Raw genomic sequence first — 14,214 nt, forward strand, 5'->3', positions numbered from 1 at the left:
TGCGAAACCTTCAAATGGACCAAGCTTCTGGTGATTGAATCGCAGAAGGATGATCTACAGATTCCTGTAAAAATTTCTTTGGGCAAATGATTGTGAGCGACGCGAGAGCTTTTCAAAGTACGTCAAAAATGCAAATATTTGACCATCCGTCGTCAAATTTCAATTTACGGGTTAGACGTATATTTTAGCATGCGCCACATGACTTGACCAATGTTAAGTTGAAATAGACACAGAGCTGATAATTTCGAAATGTTCTAACCTCATTTGCTGTAAAAGGCAGGTTCAAAGCCGATTTGACGTGTTTCTCTCACCATTCGTCGCACATGAAGCAGAAGTTTGCTTTTGTTCACATAACGTCCGATGTACATCGCCAACTGTCAACTTATTTAACGGTCGAATACCATGAATCTGTGACCCTCGTTCGACACATATGATCACCAATGCATCTCAGTCAAAAACGGCTAAGTCATTCGTAGATAGTTGCTTGCTTTGCACTACACCAAAATATTACGTTTGATCATCATGGTTTGATGGCTTGAATCCTTGCTTGCAGCGGTTCCTTGTTCGTCACGCAAATCTGTCATCCCATTTTAGGGGGTAGGGGTGGGACAATTTCTATCCTAATACGTAAGGCTCCGTAAGGCTTGGAATCACTGGGAGCACACAATCGTGTTGAGTAAGAAGAGATTAAATTAAGAAATGAAAAGAATGAATAATTTACCATTGCCCCTGTTGTTTTTACTCGACCACCGCTACCTACATGCCCCTACGTAATACTGTAACGCTAAACTCATACCTAGGTCTTTTCGCGCTATGCAATTATTTTTGGTTTTCATGTAATACAGTGGGCTACCCTCGGGGAAATGGGTGGCGACCGCTTAATGGGGCTAGCCGCTTAAATAGAGGTTGGTGTACCTTAAATATTTAATTTTTCACTATCGGGCTATAAATTTCTTGGTGAACATAGAGTCAATTCAATACAACCATGATAGACGTGTGTTTGAATTATCACTCGTCATGCACCTTCAATTTCAGACTCTTATCTGCAATCGCCCTTTCCAAAACAAAGTTCTTAAATTTTGGGTGGCCGCTTAATAGGGGTAAAGACAATAATGAAACCCTTATGGGAATGACCAAATGATCGCCGCGGAGGTAACCGGTCAATAAGTGTTTTCTTTAAAATATTTTACTGACGATAATTTTGGACTGTATTGACAACAGTCCTTTATTTTCTGTTACATACCAATGCCTCGCCACTAAGCAAACAAAATACGCCAAATAAAATGCCATGGCCAGGGCTATTTACTCACGTAATTACTAATTAAATTTAGTCTGTTTTTCTCACGAATTAGACACGTTGTGATTTCCTATTTTTATTTCAGCTAGTTCTTGCTTCATTAATCTATAATTTTTTTATGGCGATTTTCTTAAAATTCTAGTGAGTACAGGCACTAGCTTTATCAGCTGTTATCTGAAACATCAGAACGTACAACAAACCTGATTTGGACCGAGGCCACGTACACTATAGAATATGATTATATAAATATACACATATATTATTATATATATGAAAAAACAGATGAACAATGATTAAATTGCTTCACTTATCCCGAGAGTACTCTATACGAAATAGATCAAAATGTGCAGCATTTGCCGTGACAGCATTGCGTGACGAACAATAACGGCTGTAAGATTGTGCTGCGCGGACACGCTTATCAGCAATGGTCAGCAATCGATCAAACGCAATATTTTGGCGCAGCGCAAAGCAAGCAACTATCTACAAATGACTCAGCCGTTTTAGACTTAGATGCAGTGCTGTTCATATGCGTAGAAAGATGGTCACAGATTCATAGTATTCGACCAATAATAGGTTGACAGTAGGCGATGTACATCGGACGTTAACCTTGTATAAACAAAAGCAAACATCTGCTTTATGTGCAACGAATGGTGAGAGATCGACTAGAAACACGTAAACTCGGCTTTCGACCTGCCTTTTACAGCAAATAAGGTTAAAACATTTCGAAATTATCAGCTCTGTGTCTATTTCAGCTTAATATAGGTCAAGTCATGTGGCGCATGCTAAAATATACGTCTAACCCGTAAATTGAAATTTGACGACGGATGGCGGCGTCGACAAACCCTGGATCGGATCACGGATCGGATCACAGAAAAAAAAAGTTTTAAAGAAAAAAAAATCAAAAACTAAAATCAAACCATTTATAAGATAATGATAAATAAAAAATAAAAGTGGAAAACTAAAATATGTTAAATGAAAATAAGAATCCCGAATTTGACGCAATGACATGTTAATTACAGAGAATGACAAGAGGTCATTTAAAAAGCCACATAAGCGCCTAATTTACGACGAATTTAAATTGTAATGAACAGGCAGATGTAGTTATATTTGAACATTAGTTGGCTCGAAGCTTGCGTGAACCTCCCATTCTCGTTTTTGAAATTGTTATCAGTGGCTAATTCTCGGCTACATTTTCGTGTCAGATGTGAGCGTTACGGTTGGCGTTACAGTTCATGAGAAAACTTACGTACGAAAGCTTAAGGACATGACTTGTTTTGAAGGAGCTACGTCACGATTTGCACATCTTGAAAAAACTAGCCTAGTTTTTCAAGTTCGTAATTTGCAATCCCCGTTAATCTTTGCCATCCTTGACGATCCTCATTCCGTTTTGATTTGTTCTTGCCTCTTAAGTGTTTTCTATCCTAGAACACGATCATTTTAAGGTTTTATTCTATTTAAAGGCAACTCTTTACGACCCTAAAAATAACTCTAAAACTCGTGACGTAACTCCTAAAATGTTGTTTATTCTCGGGTTGCGTTATTGTTCACACTATCGATGTCATTCCTAGAATTTTTTGTAAAACAGCTATATTTCCTTGAAATACAAATGGTTTGTTTCGTTTTATTCCAGTGCGAAATATCGTATTCAAAACTCACATCTTGTAAAAGTATAGAATTGTCTCAAAAACGGAAATTGTTTGAAATCATCAGGTGTTTAATTTTTTAGTGTTTTTAGTTTTTGTGTTTCTATTCATACGTTCGTCCTATTATTACCATACTGACTCGTTTTATGACAGTTTACCTTTGATGCAAGTGAATACACGAAATATCATTTATCTGAACTGCGGAGAAAGATATGAAGACATGATTGATCATCGCAATCAAAACCCAACAGCCTGAAAAAAATTCATCTGTGACCAGCTCCCAGTTGGCTTGATATTATAAAAGAATAAAGGAATATCACACCTGAATTACATAAAACTTTCTACTCACAGTAGTCACTTTAGTGCAATTTGCTCAACAAAATTTTGAATTTTTTTCCTTGATCCGATCCGTGATCCGGTCCGTGATCCGATCCGTGATCCGGTCCGGTCCGATCCAGATTTTGTCGACGCCACGACGGATGGTCAAATATTTGCATTTTTGACGTACTTTGAAAAGCTCTTGCATCGCTCACAATCATTTGCCCAAAGAAATTTTTACAGGAATCTGTAGACAATCCTTCTGCGATTCAACCACCAGAAGCTTGATCTATTTGAAGGTTTCGCACATGGTGAAAATTAATTATATTCACGAAGTACTTTTAAGTGAATGAAATACATGTCTTCGAAATTTAAATTATTGTGCACCCAAAAAGACAACGCAACATTCCCTAAAATCAACCCAGTACACATTTAAACATTGCACAAAAATATTTAAGTGTTTTAAAGACGGAAGAATGATGTGGTTTTGCATGCGAGGCTCTCAAACTTGTTTAATAAAATGGTGCGTCAAATGACGATTTCAACGGAATTTGGTAATTTGCATATTTCTTTGAAATAAAAGGATATTTTGCCAAAAAAACTATCCAGCAGTTTTTGTCATGCCCTAGCCTATCTACCATAAGAATACGAGCGAAATCAAATTTTCGACCCTCGCCGAGTTATTTTCCATTTTTATGGACAGGGACTCTTAATATCAACTTGTTCCCATTTTAAAAGCCACTTGCATGCAACAGCCAGGCGTTTTTCAACACGGTATATCCTTGCACAGTGCAGGTTGTGCGATAGCAAATGGATACCGACATCAGTTAAGTAAACTGTTCTCGTGAAAAGAGGTGTAGCCCAAGCAGGGTAAAGGCCAAATGGTATGCAGGAGTGGTAACAAACCAAACCATTTCTAACCTCATATACCGGAGATAAATCATTATACCGTAAAATCCCACGTTAAAGCCCTGGGCTTAAACAACTTCATAAGGGGTTTTGGGAGGGCTTGTAAACGGGGGGGGAGGGGACTTAAATCTCGGGGGTATACAAGCGGAATAAAAAAATATTTCGGAATGACGAGATAAAACGTATCTGAGAGACAAATTAAAGCTAAAACGTACCATTACATTTAGAGCTATTACCCTATTAAGCTGAAACTTTCAATTACAAATGTTGATGTTTGAGAAGAAACAAAGGAAAGCACTTTTACATTAGATGGGCTTATATCCGGGGGGCTTATATCCGCAATAATATCTTTCTTAGCAAATAGAAGGGCTGATATCCCGGGGGGTTTTAAGGTGGGATTTTACGGTAGTCGTGTATTCATTACTCTTACTCTTGAGTATCTGCAATCTCGATTCGTATCTCGAAATGAAATTACTTCGTATCGACTGAGGAATTCTGAGATTATATTGGCTCTTCCACAGCCCCGCTCCAATTATTTAAAGAGAAGTTTTTCCTACAATTGCCATGTGGTGGAACAGCTTTTCTCTTGAGCACCGATGTACAGTTTCCTTCAGCGAATTTAAACGTAAACTGCGTCATTACAGCTTTGAGTGAGACAGGGTATCCTTGAAAATCAGCTTTAGTGATGTATGTTTTAATTTTTATAATGCTATTAATATTAATTATTAGTTAATTTAGCTAGGCAGACTTAGATATTTTATACTTTTAAATGGTGCTGAAGGAATTTTTACCGAGTGTAAATAAAGTTATCAATCAATCAATCAATCAATCTTTATCAAGTTATAGTTTTTTAATTTTTTTTTGTTCCACTACAGTGAATTGTTCCTTCCTCCGTTTAAGTCTCACAAATGACTCATCTCTTGTGAACTGGAGCTTTCTTCTAAAGGGCCAAATGCTGAGGTTTCGTGGCCACTATGTGTCGGGTATCCGCAAAGCCTTTATGTGCCGCCTTAAACCACCTCTGACTCTGAATGAGGTGGCTGCACACCAAGAATGTGAGACCACTTGTAGATTATCAAGGTTGAATTTGCGAGTCCCGCGCCCAAACAATTCTGTCGATATGAATGAGGCAGTTGCGTTCCACTGCCATCGGAGTCACTCACGAGTCATGTCTATCTTCTTGTTGGACTGTACAGCAGAAACTTGTAAATTGCGATCACGCGTACCATCCAATTGCACTTTACAGGTTCGCGAACCTTCGATTGGCAGTCGAAAACCGTACGTGAATCGACAGCCGCCGTCTTCAAATCAGGAACAGATTTCCAAATTTAACATCTGTACGATATCGTCGCGTTCAAGAACAATGAAATCATCCCTTAGACTAGTGAGTGGCATCTTCATCGTTTCAAACACGTTAATGATGTGTTGAGTTGGCGACTCGTGGTAATCCTTGCGGCTTTGCAAGAACCTTATTTCTTCGGTAGTAGCTCCCAGACGTTCGGCGAGAATTTTCCAATCGCATGTATATTGCGATTCCACGTCCAATAGTTTCATCAACTCGCACCTTACCGTGTCGGAAACCTTAGATTGGAGATTGGGCAGCGGAGATCCGTACTCTAGTAGATAACGGCCGTTTTTCTGCAAAAAAGAAGAAAAAAAATCATAAGGATCAACTAAGTGAAGAAGGAAGACCTGATGCATGCTTATCCTTACGAGCAATTAACTCTATGGTCTGCACCATGACTGAATAGAGTAGAACGCCAGGGATCTATCTTAGGTAGCCTCTAGCATTGCCCACAATAATAATCTCAAGCGATCCTGGAAAGCAAGCTACGATAGACTGGCAACGGACCTTGGGGAGTAACAATACTCATTAACTTTATGGCATAAAAACCGAAGTAAATCAGTCACGGTTGCTTGACACTTGTCAGAAACAAGTTGAAAATATCTCCAAAAAACATCTACTTTTGAAAGCAACAGATAAAAATTACAAACCTTCTTTGGGACGATGTGAAAGACCTTGAAATATTCCCTCCAATAAGAGTGAAGGTTATCCACGTCGTCTTCGTACGCAACTGAACAGAAAAAAAAACAAGGTTTGGTCAATATTCAAGTTATATAACCAAGCAAGCGCCACAAGAACAAACCAAAGTTAATAAAAGTGGGATCACTGTAAACACCAGGATCAGCAAAAGACAATAAACAAAATTTAGAAAGATGCAAGGCCGATAAAACAGCTGAGAAAATGTTCCTTTTCAATTTGCCTGAGACAAGTGAGTACATGAAAGATCTTATATTCGAACTGCGGAGAAAGATATGGAGACATGATTGATTATCAAAGTTATATACACAGCTTCGTTAGAAGAGATGAAGTTAAACCTTGAAGAGAAATGATTCGAACCCATGACCTCTGCGATACCGGTGCATTTCACGAGTCCTGGTTCGAGTCCCGGTGTCACAGCTGATTTGGGTATCTCTGAGATTTGAGTACCCCTTTACCCAAATCCCTAGTGTCTTGGGTAACCAAAACACTGAAAGCGTAAAGGTCCGTTAAACTGGGGCACGTAAAATTCTGCTCAAAAGCCCATTTATCTCCTTACGAAGCTTTGTCTCAATAAATATAACAGCCTGTCTGATTCAATTCCACAGTTACAACGACATACAAAACTGGATTCACGTGCCATAGTTCCTTGTATGAACATGCGCTTGGTGCCTATTGATAACCCTTGAAATGCACCTTATTTTACACAAGAAAGGCGCATTTTTAACTAGTTCGGCGATTGATTTTAATCAATATGCGAGCGAACACGCTGGGATACGGCCGTCAAGCAATATGCCTGACCTCTGTGCATGTCGCCTGTCGAAACAGCAGAGATGCCGGAGCGAGAAAAAAAAAACCTGAGTCATGCTGGCATGCATCCTGTTTCAAATACCGTATGTTTATTCGAGGAATGTTCCAGAACAAAAGATCGACTAGAAGATTTAAAGACAACTTTCAAGCTTTGTATTACTCTTAGTCAAGTCTGAGCTAGAATTCGGGGAAGTAATTTGTACCATACTTCTATTAAAAAACTTCTCAAAATTGGAATATGTTTTTGGAATTCACTGCTGCTAATTGCCCCAGTAATCTTCTCAGTATACTTTCTCAATCCATTCCCTATGAGCCCTTTAAGGCATCTATAACTACTGCTATTGTTTCTATATTAAGTCCTCACATCCCGGTTGTCTCAATTTCAGGTTCTTTGTATTTAGAAAAGTTTTTTCTGTGACTTTTAATCTATAATGAGACATTACTGTCCCTTGCACTGCAATCATGTGTATAGGTTTTGTTCTTCTACTCTTTGATCACTGTATTTAGCTTGGCTTCTAGAATATTGTCACTTTTTTGCTTGTGCCGCAAATATTAGCCCTGCTGTTTTTGCATTCAGTGCATTCCTTCTGAGCCATCGGCTGGTCTTCTTTTGGTCAAAATCTGGCTCCTTAGTTCTTTTTGAGATATATTTTGTTCTTGTGGTTTTGATATTTTGTCTTGGGCATGGTGTTCTGCCTTGGTTTATTTAGTTTGTCTTTTTGTTGCATACAGTTGTATCTAGAAACTAGTTCATTTTCTTCATTGTTTAAATTGGGCATGTTGTGGTTCAATCTTACCCTTGGAACAATTTGGTCTTTTCCTTTGTTTAATATTCATTGTAATACATCACCAAATACCAAAAAAATTAATCTCATCAGGTACGCCAAGTCCCTGGATCATGTTGCAGCTCTCGTAAGGTCTCACATGAATGGCTTGAAACCCTTTGAAAGGACAATAAAACAAACAACAGAAACAATGTACCTAGCCCTAAAACAATAACAGCTGCTGCAATGGCAACAAATAGAATTACAAGCTTACGAGAGCTGCTACACTACCGAAGTTCCTGCCTAAATTTCTCTCCTTTTTGAATTGAGAGTGGAGGTTTTTCTCTTTTTTTCCATATTTTCATACCAACTTGAGTAGAGCACCATCTCAGTCCTCAGGTACATGCATGTCTTTTCAGATATGTATACATGATTAATTATAAGCCCTACCACGGTTGTTTTGCAAGCAGTCTCTATATCGGGCTATGGTGCCATCCCTCAGCTTTTTTTGGGAGGTAGAGTATGTCCTGGTTTTCGATAGTGCATTCTTTGAGTCGTAATTGGAGGACCCTCCTGAAAACCACCCTACGGTGATTGGAGGCCTCCTCTTAAAATATTCTGTATTATTATTATTAATCAATTCTGTGTGTATTATTTTAATCTTGGTTACTTTCTAGTATATATCTATAACATGGATACTGTCTGTGATAACAAGAGCAGCAAAGGTGTCGACGGCCTTAAACCTGCAGTAGCACAGTCATTCCTTATTGTTTCCTTCATGGTGTCATGTTGCATTCCATCACTTCCCAAGGTATTTTTAAGTGTCCTTTTCCCTCTGGGTTGAGTTCTGTTGTGCAGGTGCCACCATGTGAAGGTCTATTGGTACAAAAACATATCTGATGTTCCTGTCATTTAACCCCTTTTGACTGTAACGGCTACTTTGGTATATTTGTCTAATCAAAATTCCATTGTGATGGATGTTAGTTTTACTTTGTGTGAGCTGTTTCATTCAATTATTTTGGAAATGAAATATATGTTATTAATGGCTTACATGTAGCTTCCCACACATCCCCATAGCTCAGTGGTTAGAGCAGGCAATCAGCATCTGAGAGGACATGATCATGACTTCAACCCTCTTTGTCCCACACTTTGTGACATGATGAACATTTCCTTTTCACCAAAAATAAAATTTGTTGCCTTGTGTTCCTTCTTCTGTTCGTCTATCTATGGAAATCGCATTTATACTCTTACAATTGCTTGACAAGAGTGAAGATTAATTATGTCAAATCTTTTCAAACATACGATAGTTAAAAAGAAGCAGTCTGACACTAAGTGATGACAAATTTGCAATCTCCCAAAAATTTGGGAACTTATTGCACAACACTGTTAAGTTGTATTTGGTGTGGAGAGCTGATAGTTACAGTGAATATACAGTAGATAATGGTATAGTGTATACCGTAGATACTGTGCATACATGTACTGCTACATGTTTGGTTTGGTGTATGTGTTGTCATTATTTTTATTCACGTAACTGTATAGTGGAATTCCTGAGTTTGTTTGAGCCTGCTAATTATTTCAAGCATTTTTTCTCTCTCTTGGTAAAATTTAATACTATAACAGTATATAATGTTTCTTTTGTTTGTTCCACAGTTGAATCACTCTCATTACTCATGGCTTCCTCGCCTTCCTCTGCGTGTGACTGGTGCAGGTTTCGCAAAAAACTTGAATTCCATCTTGCCTTTGGGACAAGTAGCTCTCAAATTATCTTTGCCATAGGCAATTATTAGTTCTTTTAAAGTGGTAGTATGGTCCAATTTTTACCGTACCAATTTTCAGGTTAATCTCATAGAATTCTACGAACGATGAAAAAAGCTGTTTACTGTTTGCAAATATCTGCATTGGTTCCGGAGATGTTTAAGTTGGAAAAATGTGTAAAATAAGCAAATGAGAGGACTGATGAAGTCATATACTCAACCAAACATTACATCAAGTTATTAGTATATAAATAGAGCTATCTTTGTCAATTTTCAGCAGAAACCATTGAAACTTGGTAAGCTATTAGTTCTACTTGCAACACGCCTACGGCTACATTTATTTCAGTTCCCGTGACAACCCACTCTTTTCCAGGCCCCTCTAACCTGATTTCAATATTTTAGTGATTTTCAGCTCTTAAAAACATAAAATAAGGCTATGAACTCGACCTAAAGTACATGTATTTACATGCTTGCTGGATCAGGCAGATCAGGCACCATTGACATATATCAACATAGCACGCTAAAGGTGGCCATAGAAGCCTTTAATATCAGGGAGGTATGGAACTCAGTATGTTGCCACGGTAACAAAAATATTAGGCTTATATTGCGGACCACCTATAGTAGAATCGTATCGACGAGAATCAAACATTTCTGATTCAAATTGACTAAGATAGCTTTGTTTATCATATTTGATCAAAATTCAGTCGAGGCTATGACGTCATCACTTAGCTAATTTGCATATTTTAAAAACGTGAACATCTGCAGCTCTGGAGCGAAGAGAGATATTGAAAATAGTAAACAGCATTTTTCTTCTCGTACAGACCACTTGTTCATCTATTTAAAATGGCTCAGATAACAAAGATGCGATTTTCGTCATAGTACCACCTTAATGATTAAGTTGGCAGGCGGCTTGCCAAATCCCTTGCCCATCACGCAAGTGAGAATGAAAAGTTACTTGCCCAAGAAGAGAACCTACTTGTCCCTGACGACCGGATGGTGCTTTTTTCGAGCCCTGTGGTGTCCATCAGAACTCAGTAATATCACCATTTACTGCTATATCTTCATAGATCATTGTTTTGTCTACTATGTTTCTGCTTTTACACTTTGACTGTTAAATATAATAATATAATAAAACAGTTATTTATGATAATGAAAAAAAAAAATCATGCACAAAGGAATCAGTGCAATTAACGAGCTAGAGTAAAATTTATTTTTAAAAATTTTTGTTTTGAGTTTTGAGTTTGAGTTGTCCCTGTAATTTCAACCTGTAGTGGCTGTGGTTTACATTTATTAGTTCGTTTTCTGTGGTGGTCTCATCAAGTCCAAGTTTCTTGACAAACAGAGGAATTGTCATCAACTAATGATACGTGCAAGACTGATTATAAACTCTATTTGTTACTGATAACGGTCTGGCCTTGTCTGTCAAGCCCCTAAGGTTCTGACAATTTTATTTTGTCCTCTAACAGTATAGATAATAACATAATGTAGAATCACAACTGGTAAGGTTATACAGTGTGTCCCTAACAGTCATGTACACTTTAGGTCATGTTGTGGTTATGTGGAGTCTTTTTTAAGTGGACCTGAAGTTTGGTTTTTTATCTCTAAGCTCAACCATACAGCGAATCGTGGGTCTTCATTCTTGCGGTGTCAATGTAATATACATTGTCTACCCATGCCTGGAAAATGATTGCAATATTATGGAATGGCTTTACATGTACCTGTAGTTTACTTGTGAAATATACACCTGGTTTATCCTCAGCTGAGGTGTAATGAAGTTTTACGATTGAAGTTTTTCAGTTTTTAGTCCTTTGGAATTCTTGTTTACTTGTTTGAATTTTTTAAAAAAAATTATTGTAATGTGCATTAAATTTGATCATATTTCTGTCAGTTTAGGCAATATTATTAACACTACTGTACATGGTCAAATGTTGATTTGAGATCAACATCTTATGTTTTGTTACAACATCACATACACTGAGTCAGTAAATATCAACTGTCAGATAGACCTGAGCCCCTACAGATGTATTTCATGGGGGAAATTACATGTCAGGATGAAAGAATTTTGAGACTCCAATATATAGCTTCAATATATATTATTTGGGACATGCTTAAGAAATATGGCTTAAAAGGGGCCACTCAAAGACAGCTTCTGCAGTAGTCCAAAAGTTCTACAAGAATGCCTGAAATAGCATTCCTGATGTTCTGAAAATTTAACCTTTTACGCGGAACATGCCCCCAGACCTCCTACTTTGTTTGGTACCCTGCAGCAGGAACGGGACGTCTGCTAAGGTGGTTCGATCGGTGACAAGTGATGATACTGTTCAACTTTGAGCAACTAGAGCATCGCCATTGTCAATCCAACAGAAAATCGAACATCACTCGTGTGTTAAAGAAAGATGAAAGTTTCAAGTGAGGTACGTTTTATCAAGGTCTGAGATACCATAGGAACAATTACGATGTCATACCCCATTTACATGGAACCAAATAACTTATCATTAATCCAGTTTAATGACAGTCAAATGGAGGGATTTCTTTGAAATTTTCACTTGAGGTGATTAGATGTTATAAGATTCATTTAAGACCAAAATAGCATTTAGGGAAATCTTGTGGACATAGTTTCAAATAAAATTTTAAAACAGCTCATTTTTGTTGTAATTTTGACACCTTGAAACTTCACCCGCAATTTTCTGGAAAGAACTCATCTTTGAGTCAGTAAAATGGACAGGGATGCTCCTCAGAAATGTTGAAAAGAGCCCCTTAGAGGTACCAAGATCCTGTTTTGTGGGCGTTTCTTGAAATTTTTTCACCCGTAAAAGTACTAATTCTAAAGCATCACATTAGATGACACTGAAGTTTTTTTCGACTCAATACCCTAAAAGGTACCGCAAAAGCTCTCACAGTGGACCCTTTGAGGCTGAACACCTAAGAGGTAACAAAACCCGCTGTCTTAACCTCGAAAAGACACGAAGAGAAACCCCGTCTTTTTACATAGGGGGTTCCCCCGGATAGCTAACTAAAGGTATCGCAAAAGCTCCCACTGTGGACCTTTTGAGGCTGAACACCCTAAGAGGTAACAAATTTACTTTCTTAACCCCTGAAAGGTACGACAAGCAACCACATCCTTTTTATATAGGGGGTTTCCCTGGTACCTAACTAAAGTTATCCTTGTCCTAACTTCAGTTAAGAGCCTTGATGTTACCACAGCCATTGCTTTTTGATAAGTATGGAGCGTGCTATTACCCCGCTGTATTAACTTGCAATAGAAGACATAGGACAAATAGACGAAAAAGTAGAGAAAACAAAGAAATATAAGGTGAAGACAATAACGAGTCACTGACAGGTTCAAAATTTCAACAGACTGGTAATTTTGATTTCTTGACAGTTATCGTTTGTTTTTTGTTGTTGTTGTTGTTGTTGTTTTTTTTTTTTTTGCTCTGTACGACATCCTTATCCAATTTTTGTGTATTTGGTGGGAATTGTCGATGAAATGTGGAAACTCTCTCTCCCTTTTTTTTTCTTTGCCTGGAGTGATTTTAAGGCCTTTAGGAGTCGTGAAATCATAGTGCATATGGGTGATTTGGTTCAAAGTAGTGACACAGTTTTTATAAATCCAGTCCTATGCACATTAACACGGCATTATCTGAAATGATAAAATAGCAAAACAATAGATCGGAAGCTGCAAGCGTCTGTCTAAATCTAAATTCAAATCTAAATTTTTGCTGAACAGAAACTCCCGAAAGGGATATATGTGCACAGGGACGCAGTCAGCAGGTGTAGAAGAGGCTTTTAAATATGAGGTCACCGATATCAATTAATGTTTGGGTCCCGTATAAGAGCAACCTCGTTCCCAGGATCTATCTCTTCTACCTCTATCTCCCTTTGCGACTGGTCACGTGACCACCCAGAATCTAGGTGGTAAAAAAAATCTGTTGGGCGGGAGTGTGGCAGAGTGTTCTGATTGTTGCTGTGACAAACTTTGTGGGTTTCAAATCCACAAGCAGTAGCTAAAAACTACTCGCTTCATCGGGGCTCGAAGTCTAATTTTGCCGATGAAGACTGCTGCATTATTTCTACCGTCTCTAAAATATAGAGGACTTTCGTTACCCTTTCGTTCACAAAGAAATTCGGCAGCCGAATGGAGCACAAACTTTTTCACATGTAAAACGTCAAAATATCGACAAAAATGCATCCCGTGGCTGAACATTTCAACTCCGCCTCCCACTCTCTAGATGACATCATGGTCTGTGGCTTGAAACAGTACTCTGGCAGTAACATAAGCCGCAAGCAGCATGAAATGAAATTAATCTTCAAGGTGGGCACGCTTCGACCGAACGAACTGAACATTAACTTTAATTTCTTGTGACTGTGGGTCTAGCGCGTATTACACATACGCGCGCTAAAACAATGGTTTTCATCAGGGCGAAAAAAGGCTACGTATAAGCGCCCTGGTTTTCATATTTCGCAGCACACCTTTGTTTATTTTGAACTTCATGCGCGCGCTCTCCGTGCGTGCGTACGCGTAGAGTTTTTTGTATGGCGTGGCTCAATCATTCCACCTACTGAGGAAGGGCTAAGCCCGAAACGTTTAGATTACCAGCAAATATTTGACAATCTTAAGAGCCTTTTGAGCCTGATATCCAATTCTCTCTCCTCTGCCTCCCTTGTTGGCGGGAGAAAG

This window comes from Orbicella faveolata, unplaced genomic scaffold, assembly GCF_042242905.1.
Source record: "Orbicella faveolata isolate gen_17 unplaced genomic scaffold, um_ofav_v1 contig_13, whole genome shotgun sequence".
In the NCBI taxonomy this organism is placed as follows: Eukaryota; Metazoa; Cnidaria; class Anthozoa; order Scleractinia; family Merulinidae; genus Orbicella; species Orbicella faveolata.